At 39.5% G+C, this 19634-nt stretch overlaps 1 protein-coding gene across 13 annotated transcripts in view; it reads right to left on the reverse strand.

Moving 5' to 3' along the window:
* Positions 1 to 19634, reverse strand: part of ZNF521 (zinc finger protein 521) — a 233071-nt gene that overhangs the window by 161982 nt on the left and 51455 nt on the right. The gene's annotated exons all lie outside the window — the stretch shown is intronic.

The following is a 19634-nucleotide window of genomic DNA, read 5'->3' on the forward strand; positions in this document are numbered from 1 at the left end:
ATATGTAGTCATACTACATACTTTTCCTGCTTGTTACCTCCACTGCAGTCCAGGAACACATAATAGCTGTTTTTTCCCTAGTTATCTAATCATTAGACTAAATGTGAACCTGTTTGCTATTACTTTACATTTTACAATTATCATTGCAAACACTACTTTCATTATTCTAGAAACAGTTCTGAATCTTAGCAGTTAATGGTGTGCAGCTCTTCAAATTTAATGTTTTGTATATGCATGGAAAAAGGAAAAAGGAAAAAAAGGCTTTAATATTTTTGCTTAGTTCTATATAAAATTACATGCATCTACAACACAAACATAAACATTTTAATTATATACCTACTACTTAAATTCTACTTTATGCTCAGTTCCAACATTTGGTGACTTTAGAGTGGGCCAGGTTAGTTCCACTGCAATTATTCTGCTTTTCTGTCCATAAAAATAAAGACACCAATGCATTCAACTTGTTATTGCTCACCATGCATTTCCTTTCTCAAATGAGACAATTACAGAGAAATTATGAGTTGTACTTCCTTACAACTCATATCAGCCTTGATAAATGCCAAGCAGGCCAAATCTGAGAATGAGACCTGCTCTTTCTTCATTAAACAATAAGCTGAAGTTCTTTTAATGACATTTAAAAAATTTAGTTGCATAAGCTTTTTTGAAGTCAGCTTCTCAAAATACATATAACTACTGAACCCTGCTGCTTCTTACCTTTTAAACACAAAACACTAGAGCGGTATTTTCATATGGTGATAAAAGTTATCACCTACAGGGCTATTACAATATATATATAATCTCTGGTAACATTGTCACAGAATAAATGCATATTTTATAAGAAAAGAGGAAGGGGATTGAGAGAGAAAGCAAGCAGCATGGTTAAATCTCAGAGGTTCGGAGTTATTTTGGCCAAATGGCTATCCCAAGGAGAAGCAAAATGGGGGAGAACAAACTGTACATAAAAGGTAAGACAAAGAAAAGATTTCTAAGAAAATCATTGAGATCCATGAACTATCACGTTGCCACGGGACTAATTAAAGAGAGTAACACTGTAAGACACTAACAGATTTGTTCCCATAAGTATTCATCACAAAGTGGATTGGATAGATATCTAATTGAAGAAATCAACAAAACTGAGAAGAGAGGTACTAAGCAGGATAAGCCAAGAAAAGCTGAAAGAATCTAATTTACAGAGGCTGAAAAGGGAAGACCACAACTGGGGATGGTCAAATGCAGTTCAAATATATACATGGTTGCATCAGAGATGAAACAATTTTTCTGAGGGGAGGAAAATGAAGCAACCTTTTTTTTTTTTTTTTTTTTTCCTAGCAGGGAAGTCTCAGGTCGGATACAATCTCGATTTCAGGATAACTAAACATGGGAGACATCTTCCTTAGCCAGTTCTGAGACCCCATCCCTGGAAATTTCTGAAGACAAGTCAAAAAAAAAACTAGGAGCAGGGACTGTCTACATATGCATGACCCAGCTTCATGGCAAGACCTGGACTAGATAAATTTTTCTGACTCTCTGAGTCCTATTGTTCTTTGATTTCAGTTCCTGACCTACTTTTTTCAGCTAATCTACCTGTGAAACTGTCAGAATAACACATCAAAAATGACATTTTAGTATGGGGAAAAATAAAGCACACACACACAAAAAAAACCACCAGAAAACAAAACAGAAAAAGAAAAAGGAATATGCATTGTGCACATGGTATATAAGTAAGAGTTCTGAAATAACTTAGGTATAGAGCAGTTAAGCTACCTTGAGAATACACATAATTTCAACAATAAAAACATACCACCCCATCAATAAGCCTGGGAAATGCAAACTTGTGAGCCTTACTTTCTTTAAGGAAAGGTTTTTGAACTGAGGAAGACAAGCAGTCATAGGGTGGTAGGTCACTGAGGCAAAGGAGATAAAGGTCACTTTGAAAATGCCTGTTTGATATGCTCTCGTCCCATAAGACCTGAAAAGAGCACAACTCATTTAACAGAGACACAAGCATGTGCAATTGCATAATGAATATTATTATTTAGCTTGGAAAAGACTCAAGTGACTAAGAGAAGAAAAAGTATCTCCCCTTAGTAACCTCCTGAGCCACCCAGTCAACCATGAAAGAGCTCTTCTAGCAGGTTTAAGAGTAGCAAACAGTTAGGTTTTATTAATTTGAGTATGCTGGCTAGTTAGGTTTTTTAATGGCACTAGAGAGGTAAAACTGACAGTAGGGCTCAGCAAGACGAAGCAAAAAAGTACTCCTTTGGATATAGGGAAAAACAAGGTGTGGCACAAAGAAGCAGCTGATGAAGGCAATGCATCCTACATCGCACACCTACAAACTTGACTACTAAGTGCAGTTTGGACTTCTGAGAACAATCTTATCTCTTTCATCAGCCTCATGTGAGTCCTGAGGTTATTCCAACTCTCTGCATATGCTGTGTTACCCAGCACACTTTACTATCTCCTAGATTACATAGCAGAGACAGAAACTCCCAGAATGTTCTTTGTGCTCGATGATCTCCAAGAATTTATATTACGAACCTCATATTAAGGTGCTCATAATTCAGCTGCCTAATTCCCAAGGAGCTAAACCTTGATTTAGTCACTTTTCAGTATGTCAGAAGCATAGTTCTTTCTTCCCCTACTGTTCTTATTGCATAAATATATTTCAGTACTTATCTGCACTAAGCACGAGATGGAAATTCCAATACAAACCTATGTTTGGAAAAGTAATAGCAATAATAAACCCTAGCTTCTCTGTATCATACCTAGCTTAATTACATTTAGTGTGTAATTTCACCAGCATATACTAGGAGTTTTTAAAGGAGGACAGCATCATTAACCCCATTCTACAAATCCAGAAGCTGAGGCACAGAGCTGTGATTTACCCAAGAAGTAAACTCCCAAATGCCACATTTCATTACTTTAGCCACAAGAGGCCTTATCACTGACACCTCTCCTCTTGCATGGGCTTTTTGAGAGCTAGGTAAAGGAAGCCCTTAAAATAAATGCTAACTTTCTCAGCCACAAAGTTGTGTCACTTCCCTGTTGCATGGGAACACTGGCCATACCTAGAGACCTCAATACTGGCAGAAGATGGGTTAGTCAAGGACCTTCCCATATGTAGATGCTGACACTGCATCTACAGGACATGCTGCAGGAGGATAAAAATGACCCTCAATCCAGCCCTGGCCCTAGATAGTATGACCACACCATGCAATGCTGTTAGCAAAATTTCCAGACGCCCTGTAACTTTGTTGGTAGGACTTCCCCAAAGCTAATAAAAATCATGCCCATTAGCTTGATCTCATGCCAGCCTGACATGACCAGATTGCTTCGGTTTCTAGGGCCAGCCAGGATTGCCACTATATATGCTGCTTCTTATACAAATGAGGCATGTCCTGGGAGAGCCCCATAAAGACTTTTGAGCTAAGTTCATAAAATGTTGAAGAGTTTCATAATCAGATCACACATCTGAAACATACACTGATTCCCATTTGCAGCTGAGATATCAGCTGTACCAACTGACTCTAGAGGGGCTCATCCCAGTCCAGTAAGCATGCAACACAGGAATGAAGAAGAAAATATGGACATCATAAAACAGTATTACAGCTTTCTTTTTAACCCCTAATCAAGGAGGTGACCAGTCCAGTGAGGTTCAGTAGAAAGAAAACAAAATTAGGCCTTAAAAATCCCATAAGCACATGAAGATGTGTTTGAAAGTAGACCATCCCAAGAGTCAAGGAGCAACAGTTCCATCAATTTGGTATCTCATGTAGTCACGTCTTTCATTGGCAAAGTTGGAAGAGTAGCATTAGTCTCTCCCTCTTGCACAAAAATTGAATAATTGAGAATCAAATAACAACTTGTGACCAATTATTATCTGAAGCGTTTTATTAACACTGCTGTATGACCATTTCTACAGTCACTGAAGTTATGAGGCCATCCATAGCCTGATATTTTAAAGCATGCGCAGTCTGATGGAGAAATCTATTCATCCGTTCATACAAACCCCAGAAGGTTCTTGCACAGATAAAATAAGCACTGAGGTTAAGGCAGATACTATCAGTATGCAAACCTCTGTCTCACAGCTCTAACAATAGCCATTAGAATTTAAAAGCAGCTTTGCTCAACTACTTCTTCCACAAGTAGGAGTTTGTGACCAGTGCATCCATGAACACCAAGCCATTTGGCCTAGCCTTATCCCTTCAATGCTGCCACTGAGAAAGCAATCAGAGATAGCTCTTTTATAACCTCAACAGGAAATTGTGGTTTCATTACATTTGGGGTTTCCTTTACTCCTTTAGACTATAAGAATTGTGTTCGATTTCATTCGTGCATAATGTGAACGTATATACGAATTGAAACTCTTCCAAGTCTAAGTCTGACTAGTTAGCACATAAAGGTACCAGATTTTGTTTTAGTTAAGAGGGTTGTTACCAAATACCAGATTCAACCACGTGAAAACTTCACTTGACTTACAGGGGAAAATCAAATCTATTCTAACATTTTGATTAGTAGGACAGGACTCATAAGTGTAACAACCGTTCTGGTGTCTCTGGTAATTGAAATGAGCAAGCCAAGTTAAGCTTAGTAAATTAATTTCATTTGTGATTATGTATCTAAAACGGTCTCTAAGTACAGGTCCAAAACTCAAGAAGGTTAAAAAAACATCCCGCTAACCCTTGGCACAGTAATTGCTGATAATGCAAACTTGAGAAATGGGATTTGCATCAAAATAAAAATAACTGATGGTAGCAACCAAAGATACAGTAAGATATGAAGGCAGTACCATATTTAACTAGGACTCTCAAATACATCTGACTATAACATCTTTTTTTCTTTCTCTCTGTTACTTTGCCAGATTTTAACTATTATTTGTGCTGGAACCTTTCATATAAGGTGCCTGTCTCAGGGTATATTAATTTTCTTGTGAAGTTCAGTTGAAGTCAGCTCAAGTGTCTGTAAGACAGAAGCCTGGAAAAATGTCATCCTTTTCATAAAAAAAAAATAAATCTGAAGACACTTAGCAGGGAAGCTGTGGAAGCTGCATTCTTACAGAAAGAACTTAAAATTTGGCAGTACAGTCAGGCTGTTATCAGTGGCATGCCTTTTACTGTTCTTAAGAAAACCAGTGCTGGCTTGACCAAGTTAATACACACACACATACACAGAAATACACAAAAGCACCGACTACACACTCAGTACAGATTCTTTAGCATTTGGTAGCTAAACTGCTATGGATTTCTCCCTAAATGTGTCACAGACCTGGACAAGACTTCATGACCACTCCTTAATGCTCTTCCTTTCGGGGGCCACTGTGATGCTAGACAGATAACTGAAGCTGGCAGAAAAGTTCCTATTTGTCTTACAGCTGCTGGCACAGAGAGGACAGAAAACAAGAAGGAAGGACACAGCCACACTATAAAGCAAAAATGAAAGGTCTGAGGTGTTGTGAACATACGAAGCACTAAAGAAGGATACATTAAAAAAAATCCAGATCCTTACTCTGAGCAGCGTGCCTTTACTAAAGGTGACTCAGTTCACCAGGGGTAAAATGGGAATTATAATGGCACCTCACTTCATAGGATAGAGTATTTGCAGATCCCTTAACTACTGTCATGATGACAAAGTGCAACAGAAGAGCCCATGAAGAAATGAATTAATCTGACTTAAGTGCCAAGTTTCAGTTGCAAGGAATAAATATGGCATAGGGCCACATACTGAACGAGGAAAATAAAATATAAGCTGCTTATTTTGTGGCACTTTTCATCCTGTCCAATGGAAGTATAAGAAGTCCTGCTGGGAGAGGAAAAACTCAACACACACAAACACAAAGACACAGCCTAGTTACTGAAAGGTGTATCACAACACATATAGGCACATAAAAGGGAAATGCTCTTTGAGCTTTCTTTTTAACTACATAAATACAAAATGAAATTATTGTAATATATTGTATATGCAATGGCAGAAGTGTTTGGACTAGTCTTAGCAAATAAATAGTTGCTTAATTTTCCTGAGACTACACATAAAGTCCTTCAGGCTTTTAACTGACATAATTTCAATACAAAGTAGGATGTGGCACAATGGACAGATGGGAAGCATACCTGCTCAATATATTTTTAGCATTTTCAAGTCTCTTGTGGAACTTATGGTTCATCCTTAAGATTTCTCCTTTTCCACTGTATATTTACAACATTTTTGTCTGGCATAAACCGTAAGTATGTAGGTACATTAGCATCCCTGCTGTTAACCATTCCTCAGTATAATAGGACAAAGGATGGAAGGGGAGTACAGAGGAGAACACAGCCAGAGAGGGGGAGAGAGAATAGTGTAATGGATTCTACCTGAAAATAAAATAATATTTTGCTGGTAGAATACTATGCAAGAAAAAAATTTTTGCAATACTGAAGTTTTTGAAGAACTGAAAAATTCACAATGATTTATACAGTGAAACATAATTTAGCAAAACTGCTATGCCCTACCATGGTAAAATTAGTAGAAACAGGATGGACGTGAGGATGATTCCTTCTGACCCTTAAGTGAAATTTTCTGAGAGTGCACTTTTCAGGTTTCCTTACATACATACATTATTTAAAAGATTACAGGAATACACACTTATAGAGATATTATTTACCTTTTTTTCTCCCGATGGCCTAAGAGGTATTCTGCAATCAGAGCAACCACAAAAGTTCTGCACTAAATTCTATCCTCTTAAATTAATGACAAGCAGCACAGGCAGATTAAAACTTATGACCAGGCAAAAGGAGACAAGACAGCCTCAGTAAATATTTAAGCTGGTTGCCTGATCAACCATTTCAGCAACAGTTTCATCACTGCTAATGCCCAAGTACTGTTGCACACCTATACAAACGCACACACAAATGTAGCTGTGGTTTCTTTGAACTACTCTATGGAATTCAGAGCCTCACATATGCCCATTACCAATTCTGATCTTAATGTTATCTTTTCAAAATGGAAAAAAAAAAAAGGAAAAAAAAAAGATGACAGAAAAAAGGAAAAGAACAACAAAAAACATACAAACAAACCCCCCAAAAACAACAAAACACCAGCTTTGATGCCAGTCAGCTTGTGCTCCTGCCTAGAAGGTTGAAGGGTCACAGCAGTGTGTGAGGATCACAGGACTGGGTGACTGAAGATCACCCATGTTGTGGAGCTGGGAAGCTGAGCCTCTATGAGCCTTCCTTCTGCCACTCTGCCCTTCTCTTCGACACGCACTGCAAACATGCAGTGATCCATGAAGACAGAGAGAGTAGAATGAAAGAAAGGTGAAGAATTGACAGCATCTGCTAACTGGTGTCCAGAGAAGCTGCTGCTGAATGGTGAAGATGTGCAAAGGCTGGCATTTAGCCATAGCCTTCCAGTGGAACAAGAAAGTCCTTTTGAGGGGATAAAAAAAGACTAAGAACAAACCTATCACAGTGTCACATCTTCATTTGTAGACCATACCTTAATCTTTGTAATGCTCAGGAACACTGTACAGCAATACATTTAATTACACTCGAATCAGCAGCTCCCCATCCATGTCAATCACTTCATCCAACACACATGAGCACACACTCACACACACACACACACACAATCTCTTCCTCTGCTCCACAGACAAGAAAAAAATACTAATTTAAAGCATATCAAAACACATTTTTATAATGTATAAAGATAATACCCCATGGACTCCTGAGAGATATATGAAATTAATCCCAGTTGTGAAGGTCTTGATATTAGCTCTTCACTCCTGGGATGAATTAAAAATCCCACAAAAGCCCATGATTTATTTCCTTCCTACACAACAGCAACAAACACATAATTTTTAAGTAATGTAAAATATCACTTTAAAGACATTCATACACATCTGAGAGAAAGAGAAGGAAAGAATTAGTTGTTTTGAGAGGTGAGCACTTAAGGGTCCATTCTACCTGCATAATTCCCATAAATGTTATGTTTATGAATTGAACAAACAGGGTGAAGAATTGTTGGCACAAAAACTGCCTTTCATCCACTTCTTTTATATTTTAACATAAAGTACCTCTTCTAATGGCTAGTTAAAGGCTTTTATAAAGAAACGCTCTTCTATTTCAAAACTGTACAGCAAGTAGCTGTGATTCTCAAAGTGTCTTTCTGGTTATAGGGTTTTAACTCAGTGGCAGTAAGAAAGCTTTCTTGATGATGTTTGTAAATACCAAAAACTTAAAGTTACTGTGTTGGGTGGAAGGAAGGAACTCTGTCAAAAGCTGTCAGATGTCCTCATATTTTCAGAAACTTCTCCACCTAAAAGTAATCATGATATGCTGCCTCTTGAAATGGTTGCTACTGGATAGGGAGTGAAATGATTATTCCATGAAGAGTTTCTGGCAAAACTATTTAATGGACAGATTCAGGATATCATCCCCAAAATTTCTGGGCTACGCAAAACCACATCTTATACTTTATACCTGTGCCACTCTGTGCACTTCACTGTGCACTGCTCAAGAGCTTGAGTTACTACTCTATATGACATCACAAGAGATTGTAATAAAAGGAAATGATGTCAAAAAAGAAACAAACAAACAAAAAAAGAGAGAGAGAAATAACTGAGTACTAAGCAAGTATAATAAAGAAAAGCTTAGGTGTCTGAGAAAATCTACACATTATTCCATTTTCACAGCGTTTTATTGCACTCAGATAAGTAGCATTAAAATGAATCAGACAGAGGTTTTCTCTGCTTTCTAATATCTTGTTACAATGTGAGATGGAGCTATGAAAATCATTCTTGGGTTGTCACTACCTCCCTTTTTATTTATTCTGAAAATTGTAGAAAAATAAAGTATATTTCCTCACTTCTGCAGTTTAGAAAATGATAGGGTTTAACTCAGTATAAGTACAAACACAACTGCACCATCACAAAAACACCACAAGCAATGTAAAATTGTGTTAAAATGGATACAAGAGGCACCCTTAAGAATACACAAATTCAAGCTTTTTCTATTGTGAAGGGCACTTATAAGTTTCAGCCCTTCACCAGAATCTGTATTTTTATATTTATGATTTTAAGCCACTGCTGAATGCCAAGAGGAGAGCTAAAAAAAAAAAAAAAAGAAAAAAAAAAAAGGTAAAACAACTTATTCAACCCAGAAGTTCCACAGAAATTTAACATGTACAATAATTTTCTTTGTCTATTCCTGCCACTGGTTTGCAGGGGTTATGTGGCTGAGTCTCATTACTGCTAACACAGACAACTGTGTATAGTACATCTAAAGTGCCAAACAGGAGAGGAAAAAACCTTTCCATTTGTTTTACTGACCCACAAAACCCAGCCACAGTTGCAGTGAAATTGAGCAGTATCTTGCAATTTCATTCCTTAATTGGGAGCCCAGTACATGGCAGAAGTCCAGGCCCTAGCTCAGACTGTTTATCTTCCAATACTTTCAAGTCACTTGCTAGCCAAAAAAGAAATTACAACATGATTTAAAGGGAAATCAGTCAGCTTGCAGGGCCATTCCTTGCCTGCCTCCTCCCTCTCCTTCTTTTTTTATTAAAATGGTTGTAACTGTACCATAAGTCTGCTCTGTTCATCCCTGCAAACAGCTGTCCCACTGTGCTGAAGGAAAATATTCGTAAAAATGTTTGGCTTCCATTTAACTATATCCTGTCTTTTAAGTTCCCCCCAAAAAACTAAATGAAGTTCCACAGTTTTCCGTCTTTAAAGGAATACTTGCTTCTGTGCTATTTGTTCATAAAGAAGTTGTGATAGCTTAATGGTTTCATATATAGCATTGAGTGCTAAATCTCAGTTCCTCAGATCTACCTCTCTGCAAGTACTTCCCATCATCAAACAGCTTCTGCTGCAACTTGCCCAGATGCAATGGGTCAAAGTCCAAAGAGATTCCCCTCAAATTACCTGTCACTGACCAAGTCCAAGATCTGATGTTTCCAGCCCTTCACTTACACATCCATAGTCCCTTCTGGTGACTGAGTGGAAGAAGGCAGAAAACCTCATCCAGCTCGCAGAAGCTGAGTATCAAACCGGCAGCTCCCTCAGTAAGAGATGCCACTGCACACCCACAAAGCAAGGGAGAGGCTCAGCTGCACTGATGCTTCCTGTTGAAACTGGGACAATGCTCAGCTTTCAACACACTTGATGAAGAAGGTAACAAAACTGTTGCACAGACAGCGGACAAACCTGGTGAGCCAGACAGTGAGCTCATCCAGACCACACTGCAAATAATTCTTCAGCCGCAAGTGAAGAGCTTTGCTTCCTTCTTTCCTTAGAAATATAGGTCATGATTTTAGATACATTATTAAATCTGTTATTACTTTAATTCATGAACATGAGGGCTGTTTCCAAAAATGGATTGTGGTACTCTGTGTTTTCTAAAACATTATTAATATAATAGCAGTTCCAGAGCATTTTAAACAGTTAGGATAGCATACTGTTACTCAGTTTTCAAACATAAGGAAGACCTTAAGTATATTTGACAATTCCCAATTAGAATGATTTGGAATTTGTTCAGGAACAAAATGAATTAGCTGCTTCTTTGCAGAAGTTAGAAAAGCTTCACACAAACGAAAGCCAGGAGAACTTTTTCCTAGTTGTCTTGACCTTGTTATATACTCATGTGATACTACAACCTAGTCCCATGTCTTCTACAAAATGGTGAGTGTGCATCTCACACTCAGAAAATTTTGATGGATACAAATAACATTCCTGGACCATAAACTAGAACTGTCTGAAGCAGAAACTTCCCATTCCTGCATTATGGATAATGCTAAAAACATTATATAATGCAATACCATGAAATTCTATCTTGGGGTTCTGATGACAAGCCACTTGAGCTACACTTTTTTCCTTTATAATGTCACCAGAGCTCTCAGTGGAATTATATATAGAATAAATGATAGGCAATGGTGAATTACAAGGCCATAATACATACAGTAAGCACCTAATATAGTCTTATAAATTACAGACTTTTATAGCTTTATATTTTATAGTGTAATGTCACACACCACAGTGACACAATACTCCAAGACATGATATCACACTTAAGAGAGAAAAGAAAAAAAAAAAAAAAGAAAAAAAAAAAAGAGAAAGCAGCAGCAACTCTTATTATGGCAAAGTAAAATTACTTTGGAAGTGTACAGATTTGCCATTTAATAAGAAGACAAAGGAATCAAAATTAAGGCCACAAGGAAGAAAGTACATGCCAGACTGCGGGCAGCTTTCTTGTTCCTCTGTAGCTAGATGAAAAATGTTAGTGTTTGCCTAACACCAGGCACTGCTGCACAAGAGATCCCAAGCTGGATTCTGCACTCGAGGGATAGGGCAAAGGGTGCTTCACATCATTGAGCAGTGACTTCTCCAGCTGATTAAGAAGCGGCACTGATGGGCTTCGCTGGGATTCCTATCCAGAGCTCTTCAGCCTGACGGATAACATTGCATTTTGGGGGGCTAAAGGATAATGGTGAAGTGACAGTCGGAGATGAGGGAATATTCCATTTCTGGAGCTCTGGATAGGGACCGCTTCTTAGGCAGGAAATTAAATAACTAAGAAGTTAAAATGGAATATTTTCAGTCTGATTTCCCAAAGAAATGAAGCATATGCTACCAGACAGCATCTATCTGGCTATGTATACCCCACTTGATTGCTTTTAACTTCCTTAGAGAAGGCAAAAGAGATATAAAGAGCAAGAAATTCTCAGCCTTTGGATCCATTGATTAACTGCAACTAATTCTAGTACAGAAAAATAGGGACTCCATGCTATCAAGTTCCTATAAATTCTGAGAAAATAGAGAGTCAGGTAGAGAAGAATCAGTCTCTCAGTGTCTTCCTTGGGAATGGAACTGCAGCCCTTATCAGTGCACCTCTTCAGATTGTACAGAATGCACACCATAAGTTAGTGGAGCAAGGTGGCAGGGAATGACATAATGAAGAAAACAGTCTCTTAGTACAATAATCCAAGAGAAGGTAAACATTTCCTTTACGTTCCTACCATATTAAACACCAGGGCATTCCACCGTAGGAAGCAAGGACCTAAGGAACCACAAACAATGACCCGTTTGTTGCTGATAAGCAAGAACACCAGACAAGTATACAAGTGAAAAAGGCACACCCACTCTGTACTTTTATCACCAGGTAAGTTGCCATTTGTATGTACATGCTTGCTACTCTTTGAGGTGAGCAGCAAACAAGAGATTACTTATGTATGTAAAAGGCACTCCTCGTAACTAAACTAGTTAAAGATGACAATACTGAGGGAAGATAAGAAAAAAGGGGATGATAAGACAGAGGCATGGCTCCTTCATTTGAACATACAGCTGTGGTCTTGACAAGAATGCTGCTCAATCAGTGCCTAGATTAAAACAGGTGGACATCACACCATAAACATGTATTTGAGGTATTCACAATAGCCCCTAGGAGTGCCAATGAGATGTGACACAACCAGAGAAACTGAGAAGACTGTTCACATATTTGAAGGCAAGTGCTTGCCCAAGCAGCTTTATGAAGTGCTCCTATTTTTCAGAGGCCAAACCAAGAGTCTCCTCATCCCACTAACAGTGGGTATCTGGGAGTCTGGATAACACAGGAATAGGCTCAGATGACTACTGCTTATCTTGTCAGGCAACAGCACCTCCGCTCCTTCTCCCTAATTGCTGTGATTGTGAATGTGGCTAAAATAACTCCCACTTGGAGGACCCAGCAATAAACCTCAAGCTTCCCTGGAAAACAGATCAACCCAGATGCTCTGATCAGACTAACAGCTCTCAGAGAAATGTAAGGTTGATTCACAAAGGACCTAGGGAAAATGAAGGAGAGGGACTCTAGATTTGCCTGTTAGTTGTCACTTTTCTAACACCAAAAAGATCAAGACTTAAACGGACAAATGAATGGGCTATATTCTGTAACTCATCTGAATAAACTCATATTGGCTTGCCAGCTCAGACAGCATCTTTTAATGTAATATTATCGTTTAAAAGTGTCTGTATTGTTCTACAGATTGATCCCTTTTATTGTGGAAATTGTCAATATACAAAGATGCTGCTGGTCAGTGAGACAGAGAAGGCTTTAACACATGGGTGAGACAACCACTTATGACAGTTTTCTATGACAAGGCTGTTGAATGCTTGGCTGTTCATACAATACACAGGCTTCATTGAGAAAAGAAATACCACTATGGCCTGGCAGCAGACTGTACAAACAAAACACAGCCTTTGTTCAAACAGAATTTCTCTTTTTCTTTTCTCAGTCAAAATTTACTCCCCTGACAAAGCAAGTAGTATGCACATTTCACAACCACCATCGGGTGGGAAAGATGGCTAAGTCTTCCTCATAGCGCATCTAAGCACCTAAAGAGAAAACAAGGATTTTATTTTGTTCTTTAAAGTACCTACTTTGAGCCCAGCAGCAGATATCAAATCAAGCACATGGTTCTGATATAGGAAGTGAGCCAAGATGAAACACAAACAAAAAAGCAAACCCAAGTACCAAAAAGAAATAAAAAATAATTTGTGGTTATTTAAGTAGTCTGGGGTATTAACAACAGAGTGCATATCCTGTGCAATGGTTTTCCACTTTGCTGTAAATTGACTTCTTTTTCTTTCATGCTAGAAGACAAGGAAAATATCATTGCCTGTCATAGATGCAACGTACCAATATGTAAGCAATCTCTCACCAGTGGAAACATTGAGCATCTTTGCTGGCTTCTAAACAGGCACTCTGTTTAAGAACACAGGGCACAATCATTGCATATTTCTAGTTGCAATTGTCTCAAACTGCAAATACCGAGTTGCATTAAACTCCTCTCAATAACCATCACTACGTTCCTTCAGGGTGAAAATCTTATAAAGGATAAGAAATGACATTAAATTTCATAAGGAAGGAGGAGAATGCAACACTGGCCTGCTAGGACTGATGCAGTGTATCATGCCACCATGCCAGAGATCAGAGGTCAGGCTAGTCTTTTAGTTTTGAGCCTTAGGGGAGACAGGGTGCAGTTCAAAAATATAATATGTTCCAGTGTCTGAGAGGGGAAAGCCAGTGCAGCAGCACTCCATCTGGCAGGCTGACTTTGCTCTGAAGTTACACAGAAAAAGAGGAAAAAATTTTGCAGGAACAGGAAATGTGGCCTCCCCAGGAAATAAAATTAAGATTATTCTGATGCATTATCTGAATCCTTCCTAAGGAGGTAATAGAAAATCTAAAGTTAAATCAAGTTGTCCATGACATACTCAACACCATTTAATGGGAAACTCCTGCTGATATTATTCATGAGAGACACATTTGTTAAGAGTACAACTAAAAAAATTTTAAATTTTTTTTTAAATAAATCCCCCAAATACAAAACCTTTCTCTGTTTGATAATGGGTAGTGAAGAGGACAGATGCATTTTCATGAAAGGCACCACATGGAAGAGAAAATGTCTCCTCTTTTATTTTTACAAAGGGTGCCAGATGCAAATGTTTTGCTGGACGCCTATAAGTACTTAAGATACAAAACACCTTCTTCAAATGCATTAAGCACACAGTGAGGCACTTTAAATACACTTGCTTTGTCAGACAGGCAGCTGGCACCACTTTTGTAATGAACAGGACAAACATTCTGTCCTGTGAAAGTGGTACCAAAATATAGCAGGAGGTTCAGCATTACTTGCGCTCACAAATATCAAAAGTGAGTTCCTCTCATTACTTTTCTTAAAGATAAAAAAAACCAAACAACCTGCCTGGCTCTCATACACCAGGAAAGCAAGAACAGTTGAGATTTTCTTTTTAAATAGGTCTCTCTGCTTCTGTGTTGTGCAGAAGGCGCATGCGGACGCCAGCTCCTGCTCTCATCTCTGAACAGTACAAATCCCTCCTTCCTATCCTTTCCCAAACACACACCCTTCTCTGAGTGATGAAAGCCTCCCCTAATCTTCAATTATTCTGCCACAGTAAATGTGAAGCCTTCAGAGGACAGCTGAGGATCACCAAAGGCACAGCTAAAATCATCTGAGCTACCAAACTTTTCACACTTGCGCTTGGTCTGTATAATTTTGGCATCTCATACATTTCTGGAGAGAAATGGAAAGAAAATCAGCCAACACACCAAGAAAGCCAGCTTTTCCAAAAGTGAGATGTGCCTTTTGTCAGCCCACAACATTTAGGGCCACTGAAGTAAAGGCAGCGCAGTTTGCTTCCTTTCCTGAGAAGTGCCAGAAGAAAAAATTTTCAGCAGAATGAAGGGAAAATTATTTTTAGTCTCCCCTCCCAAACCAAGCAAAGTGTGAATTCCAACTGAAACCATACCCCAGGTTTTAAAATGCTCTTACAGCGTCCTGAGCTGAAGACTGCTTGCTGTTTATATCCTTTTCCCCTCCTCTAAGGAAGTTAAAAGCCACGTTTAGAGCAAGCTCTATCCGCCTAGCCACACCTAAAACACAAGCCAACGCGTTCCCACCCCCTCCCCCAAATCCATGAGCGGCCACAGCTGGAACTGTTTTACGCCGGCCGGGCCTGCCGAGCCCTGTGTGAGCTCTGGCCTCCTCTTTGTCTGCAGGAGGAGAAGATGGACTCCGAGGTAGGGCCATGTCCCCCGGGGACAGCGGGTAAACACCAGCCCAGCCCGCTCCCTCCTGAGAGGGTCAGGTGGTGCGCGGTGTCAAAAGGCGGCCACGGAAAGATCTCGAAAAGCGGCAGCCTAAGAGGAGAGGCTTTTGCCTTCCTGGGGATGATAAAAAAGGCACACAGTTGGGTTGCAGATTTTCCTTCTATCTTGGAAGCTTAGCGAGAACACAACCAGTACATTGTCAGGTCTCCTGCTGTAAGGATAGGGCGCTGTTAAAAACAATTTGTCCCTTGCCTTGCAGAGCACATTTAGGATGTGTTGGCCTGGTTGGCCTGGCTGTGGCAGATGCAGGAGGACTCTCCCTGAGCTGAGGGACAACTGGATGGTGAGGCTTTCAGAACCAGCACAGGACCAGATTCAGCTCGGGCACTTTTGGACTGGGAGAGAGGCAAGCCTGCCCTGTGGAAAAGGCACCAAGCAGGAGAGCAGGAAAACTGCAGTCAAGTTAGTGTGAAAAATGCAAACAGGAGTATTTCTGAGGGCTAAAAGACAAAGGAAGGGTAAGCACACTCGGGCATCGGAGGGAGAGCAATGCAGGGAAAACTGAGGGTGCAGAACAGAAGCAAAATAAACTTTTACATGCAAGAGAAGCATTCTCAGGATGCATGTATGCCTGCACATACACGCACACACATACATGTCAACTGATTGTTTCAAAAGCCACATCTAAAATTTCATTTTAAAAAAGCCCAGCTGCTTCTTTACCCTGACTTTGTCTTTAAGGACTTAGCTAAGCTGAAGGAGTGGCCAGAAAAGAAGAAGAAAAAAAACACACTTCAACCCATCTCTCTCAAATTCTTTTATTTCAGCAATGCATTAAGCAATCTCCCTGCAGAGTTATTCTCTTCTTCCTGGTGTGGATAAAGCTCCCCCTGGGGAGCTCTGTAATTTCCAGCTTCTCCGAATTCAGGTATTAGTAAAGACCGCTTGGGGACACGCAACAATATAACTCTACATTTTCAGGCATTCGGAGAGAACCCCCTAAGGGTCCCAAGTTCAAATTTCTGAAATGTAGGCATTGTAAAAGGAACCTCGGGGGACTCCAGCAATAGAAATCTGCTGAATTCAAAGCATTTCCTAAGCCCTGGCAGGAGCCTTTGCTCCCACTGGAGGCTTTTTATAAAACATGTGTTGCTGACATGTTGACAGATTGCTCAGTGAAGTGTTAGGTGCATACACAGGCTGGCCATTTAGGGGGACATCAGTTTACCCTTCATCTCTACCTGAAGCACCATGTTTTATACATTACCCGAGGACAGGCAGAAAACAGACACTCTCCTACAAAGTACAGTATCACTTGGCAAGAGACAAAAAAAAAAAAAAAAAAAAAAAAGCCCCCACAAAACTAAAGATATTGCATATATACATATACGAGGAGAGGGAGAGAGAAAGAGAGAGAGAGAAGGAGTTGTACAGAATCTTCTAAACATCAAAAAGGTCAGAAAATAAATTAAGTGTACAATACAAGGCCTAGGCTGGAAATTGCCTCCATGTATCAGGCCTGCCACCCCTTTTCTACACAGGCCAGAGCTCTGAGGGTATAATGAGCAAAGGAATTTTCTAATGACAGCTGACTGTTGGGAGGTAATCTGATCAAAGGCCGATATTAAATCCAACTTCTGCTCATATCAGGGTATTAGTGATGTACGACTTAATAACCCAGCAGCTCCAAAAGTGCTGCCGTGGCAACAGGATGGAAATTGGGATAATAATGTATTCATGGTGCTGGCGACCTGGGGCTGCAGTGCGTGCTCTCAGGGGAGGGCACTTCACCCTGAGCCAGACGTGTCTGGGCAAAATCACTTCACAAAGGACAGGAGTTGAATACTGAAGAGCTCTGGCACTGATGAGTGTGTCGATAAGGGGAAGAGTGGAATGAAGTGAAGGGAGGAAAGGAAAAACATTTTCAGCAGAAGAGCTTGAGTGGTGCTTCTCTGAAAAACTGATGGGGCTCAAGAAGCTCTCCCCGACAAGTACAACCAAAATGGATAATTATTAAATGAACATAAAACTACATTCTCTGCAAAGTGCTGAAGGATGGATAGCACCAGCTTACACAAAGTGACAAGATTTTCACATCAGGCTACATCTATCTTCCAGCACTTCCACTGTGCATAAAAGGGCCACTGCCTGCTACCATCAATATCCAAAATTCCTTTAACATTAAACAGCTTCTCAACCTTTCCTGCCCTTAAATCTCTCAAGGAAGAATATCCAAGGAAAGGTCACACATCAGCCACACCTTCCTGGGTCTTGTAGCTGTATTTCCTGCATAAATGGAAATCTTCCCTCACATTATTTCCCCCCCTCTCTCTTCCTATAATCACTACAGCGATGCATAAAATATGAAAAACATACATTTCCTTTCTTTCTGGTATGCAACCAGAAAGAAACTTGGCAATAGAAGACAGCCGTTGCAGCACAACTATACAAATTAATCTAACATCAGTTCCTTTTGATTCTCTGAATCAGGAAACAAAGATGGATATATGTGTTATCTGAATTCCATTTATGTTCTAGACAACAGACAGTGGATAGAGGGTCTTTCTTTCATTCAACTATAATTCAAAGCCACTTTAAAATACCAGAGTCATTTGGGGGCTTCTAGTGGCAAGAGCCTGAGGAGCAAACTTTTGTTGGCTGCATTAGGGGAGGGGACGGGTGCCCATTTGTCTAATGTTCTATAAGGCTTCTCTTGCCGAGTTTCCTGGGCTATCCCCCTTGCATAAATTTACAGCCATTTGAATCACACACGAAGTCACAGAAGAGCTCACTTCTGCTGAAGAGGTGCTGAGGCACTGGGTTTAACAAGGTGGGGGAAAGCAACCTAAAAACTGCTCCCAGCCACTGTGTCAATCCCACAACATAGATCACAAGGAAACCCAGCTCTCTACCGTGTCTCTGACATGTAAGGGAGGGGATAACTTAGAATATCCCTCTTCCTATCTTCATGCTGTGTCTAGTGCCAACAAAATATACATTGTACTCTTAAGCGCTCTTCCTGCCTTTCCTAGTATTACAGATAATTTGCTAGTTTCAGAGTGTACTTATTACAGGACTGTCAGAGGAGTTTTTGTTTCAACAACACGTTAACTTTACTGCACTTATAAAAAACATTATGTGTCCCCTGTGATTCTGTGTGTTTAAGAGCAGCGAAATGTTATTGATCCCAGTGTGACAAATCAAGAGTTAGGTAATGTCTACAAAACTCAATTTTCTGCAAGACATAAAACCCTTTTTATGAAACCCTTCCTTAAGAAATTCAGGAAAAACACACACAAAAAATTAGAGCAGAAAGGTCAGCAACTATTTTTTTTAATTAATGTAATCCAATTCTAGCCTAATGACAGGCATATGACCACAGAGGCCAATTTAAAGCAGTATTTACTGTACTGTAAAACAGTATGTGAAAACTCCTGATTTCTAAAATCACTTTGATATAATTAAGAATCTTATTCAGAAATCCCCCAAACCTAAATTGAGTTTCCCTATGGCAAGCATTCAGTGCTGAGTACTCTGTAAGTTTGGATTCAGGCAGAGGTTACATAACACATAAGATTTTCCAGGATTTCAGTTCAATCTGCTAATATGTAACCTTAATGTACATTTACAGAATGAGCTGGCTTGAAAAAAATTTTAGCTATGAAAACATCCTGTTCAGTTTCTCCTAAAAGCTATACATTTGCCCAAATTCCTTTTTTTTTGTAAACCACTTTCATTTTCTCAATGGCTATGCAGAAGTAGTGGTGAAATACTACTAGGGGGGAGAGAGACACTAAAAAGCAGCAGTAACAATCCAGTTGTAATTTGCATGAGATCCACATGCACCTATAGAAATTTCACAGATATGTATACATATTGGGATTTTTTTTCCCCAACTGTTCAGGGACATTAGGTACTGGTACTGCATTTAATTAACAAGCAAATGTGATGCCCTCCGATGTGAACAATACTGAACCAATTGCTTATGTTCTTAAAAAACAGATGTATTACATGCACTGTGCTACTCCTGAATACTAGATTATCCATTTTATA

The sequence above is a fragment of the Calypte anna genome, chromosome 2 (genome assembly GCF_003957555.1).
Source record: "Calypte anna isolate BGI_N300 chromosome 2, bCalAnn1_v1.p, whole genome shotgun sequence".
NCBI lineage: Eukaryota > Metazoa > Chordata > Aves > Apodiformes > Trochilidae > Calypte > Calypte anna.